Here is a 3,928-nt window from a genome sequence, read left to right on the forward strand (position 1 = left end):
CTCACTTGAACTGACTTTGTACTTTGGTCAAAGGTTGCTCATTTAATATGTACAGTTATGATACTCTTGGCTATGTCAGATGGTGACTTTATTGATCAACTGTTTTCAACAATTTTTTTTCAAGAGCTTATTAAATCAACACTTTTGAAAGTAAAGTATAAAACACATTAACATGATTAATGTATGACAATACTAATAATTAAACCACTATTCAAGAATCAAACCATAAATCATTTATTTAAACAAATTAAAAACATTTTAAAGTTCATTCTGCTGTCTATTCCACTGTTCATACTCAGTTGATTTATCTCAAAGATCTGAAAAGCAAATAAATAAAGTTAAAATAGTTTTATACATGATTTTAAATTGAAATGAATGAAAATGTGAGTCAAGGCTCCATGTTGAAGGCCATAACGTGACCTTATAGGCTATTATTGGTTTTTTTTTACTTCTTTAGGTCTTAGGTGGAGAGTTGTTTCTTTGGCAATAATACCACATCTTCTTATGTTTATGATGTTGTATGTTATCCATGTTGAAAACAGCATTGGAAATAAGTACCACTTCACATTGATTTGCATTGTGTCTACATTTATGTTTTTATTGTCAAATTCAAGGGTATGGGGAGGTTGAGTGCTTAAAAACAAACTTGTTGCACCGTCTCAAGACAGAAACTTGCATGTTATAGTCTTGTGACAATTTTCTGTTTTCTTGTTTATTGTTGATGTTCTTTTGATAAAAGGCTGTATTTAAATCTATAAAATTAATGTGTCAACTAACTCTCTTTTGGACCATGGTTATATTGACTTGAATCCTTTAGTTGTCAACTTATGCTCTATTTCAAAGAAGCAGGAAATATGCTTACAATTTCATTAAAAGGCTTATTTTTTTTATTGTACAAGAGATTTGTAGGCTAAAAGCCAAAGTCAACATATTTCAGTAGTAATAGTAGCGTTAGGACTACTGAGGGAGTAAGAGTTATATTGACCCTTACATTAAGGTGTCAACTAACTCTCTTAATGACCCTGGTTATATTGACTATGCATATAATTGTCAACTAACACCCTGTGAAAAAGCACTGAAAATTTATACTTCACCCTTTTTAAATGTATATTAACTTTCCCCCTTTATTATCTGTAAGTTGAAATCGAAGTTAAATGAAAAGAATGGTGCAGTATATCTCTACAAAGATCATCTACATCCTAGGTGTTATATTGACTGGGTTGACAAAATTGGTCAAGTAACGGTCATATCGATGTTACCGTAAAAAGTGAACGAATGGTTTGACTTGGGCAGGTTGGGGACAAGTCAGGAAATGTGGGGTATTCCCTGTTTTCAGGGAACACCCCAGTTTTCTGGTGTTAAAAAACCCCAGTTTACAGGGACTTCCTTTTTCTATTTCAATTTAAAGCATGAAATCTACAAAAGCGCACATTTTAACTGCGTCAGTAGTATTTGTAAATACTTAAAGTATTTCAGGAACAACAAAACATGAATAAGTGAAGCCATGTTTTTTTATAAAACTCAAAAACATACAAATCTTTTGTTTAGGAGTCAATTGACCAAGTTGCATGCTCCAGGTGTAACTGACCATAACTGAATTATATTCACTTCTATTGAAAATTTCTATTCATTGAATTTAAATGCCCAAGTGATTAACTTATCTTGTTGTCATCTCATAATTGATGATCAAGGTATGAATTGGTGAACAAAGGAATTGTTTTGTTGTGAGTTGAGCATCAAATTAGACTTGAAATAAGCTTGATTTTTGAACTAATAAAAACACTTGCTATCATGAAGCATTGTTATCACATGTAGAATGTGCGCTTTTGTAGATTTCATACCATAAATTGAATAGGAAAAAAGAAGTCCCAGTATACTGCGGTTTTTAAACACCAGAAAACTGGGGTGTACCCTGAAAACGGGGAATACCCCACTTTTCCTGACTTGAGCCCAACCTGTTGGGTGCTTGAATGCGTTATATTCGTTAGTTCTTATCATTCTAAGCATATTATTTTGGCAAAAATTATATAAAACAGTGTCAATTTGACAGAATGGTTTGGTCGTTATACTTTGTTTGACGCCCTGGTCGTTATTAGTTTGACATTTTGCTAAAAACTTACCATCGAGTTCTTCTTCCATTTTCATCCATGAATGATAGTGATGCTTACATTTAGTTTCGTATATATAGCAATTTTGAAATGAAACAAAGTATTTTTTTCTCCCTGGATAAACTCTTTCCGTTAATAATAAGGAATAAACATTTACGTACGTTATACGTTATTTTGACATTACAAACTTGCCATTCTATGCTTCTCATAAAACGGAATACGAAACCAAAATTAGAACTATTTGAAACAGCCGAGATACGACGGCGCATGAATATGACAGGAACCAATCAAATGTTCCGCAGATGACGATATCGCGGAAAACCCCGTGCGTTATTTTTACCATAGTAGTCTATTGTCAATATAACATTACTAACCCTGTCGAAATAATCGTTTCTTTGATTAATTTTACTGCATTTCACGCAAAACTTTGACGGATTTATAGTGCAACAACACTTTTCTGACGATTTAACTTACTTTCCGTTTTTCTTTTGCCCATAAAAACAACCAGGTATATTTTTTGTTAGAAGGGGGTTTCCATGTCACGCTTGGGACACAGGAACGTACAGATCTACGTTTGACAAACTTCAATAACAAGACACATTGAATTAGCGGATATTTGATATTTATCAAATCTTCTACTTCATCATGTCACTGATGCTCAATAACAAGTTGTAATCAAATAACATATATTAAATATTTTAAAATTGGGATTTAAGCTTCAGATGGTTATTTGACCAATTTGGAGCACCTTTTTGGCTTTACCCATATATATTGTTGTCACATTCATAACAGACATAAATCATGTATAGTAATGGTATAGGATAATCTGATATGTAGAAATTTAATTGTGTGAATGAACTTGGTGAAAATTATAAGTCGCTAGTTTTAATAATCTTCAAGGGAATAAAAAAGGGGGGTACTTAATACACCTTATCGCTATTTGTCCGCCATTACTGGACTTCACACAAGTTCCCGTAAAATTTTGACGTCACAATAGAAAACATCTGACGCCACAATGGAAAAGTGATTGTTGTATGACGTCAAAAGTTCGAGCGGGACAGATTCTCGGGTCAAGCGGGAATAGCGATAAGGTGTATTTGAGTTTAGGCGTCCAATGTAAGAAATAATATATATATGCATAATGCAATAATGTTTCTATTGAATTTTTTGCTTCATAGAATCATAACCTCTTGAACAATTGATTCTGTGTGGATATTTTTGTATTCTAGGGGATTTAATACGAGCTGCCAGCAATGATATGAAACAGATTTTATGCAGACTCCATTTTAATACCTTTATTTAGCAATTCTAATAGGAAGTACAGAGACAGCAAGTTTTAAATTACAGAAAGGAAGAGAAGTTTATATCTGACACATAATTTTTATATAAGTTAATCAGTTTGTGGGTGAGGTTTAAGCTGACCATAGTCACTGTTTTTATTCTTCTTATACAAACCATGCAGGCCATTTTTCTGTTCATGGATATAGGATGTTAAGAATGTTATTTATGTAAGCTTTTTAACAACTTACCGTGACGATAACCTGTACTTCTGTAATAACTCACAGATGCGAATCAGCTGGACTTGTCAGCGTGTATCTATATGCTTTTGCTTCCAGTTTTCGATTGACAGATCCGGAACGAGGCTCTCTGTCTTCCGGATCTGTCTCCTCCTCCAGTGCAGCACCACCCACCCTACCCCGAGGTACTACACTCCCTCTGACTTTATAAAAAAGGAGTGAATCAAAAGAGGGGAAAAGGGGGGTGGGGGGGGAAAGGGGTCAATTCCGGTGGCGATCACACATCATGCACATTGTGGATAA

At 33.9% G+C, this 3,928-nt stretch overlaps 1 long non-coding RNA gene across 1 annotated transcript; it reads right to left on the reverse strand.

Annotated features, from left to right (window-relative positions):
* Positions 1–210: 210 nt before the first annotated feature.
* On the reverse strand, positions 211–2,875 carry LOC127713912 (uncharacterized). Its single transcript, XR_007987534.1, has 2 exons — positions 2,121–2,875; positions 211–317 (listed from the first exon to the last, which is right to left on the reverse strand). It is a non-coding gene; the product is annotated as an uncharacterized LOC127713912 (long non-coding RNA).
* Positions 2,876–3,928: the final 1,053 nt, after the last annotated feature.

This window comes from Mytilus californianus, unplaced genomic scaffold (genome assembly GCF_021869535.1).
Source record: "Mytilus californianus isolate M0D057914Y unplaced genomic scaffold, xbMytCali1.0.p SCAF_88, whole genome shotgun sequence".
NCBI lineage: Eukaryota > Metazoa > Mollusca > Bivalvia > Mytilida > Mytilidae > Mytilus > Mytilus californianus.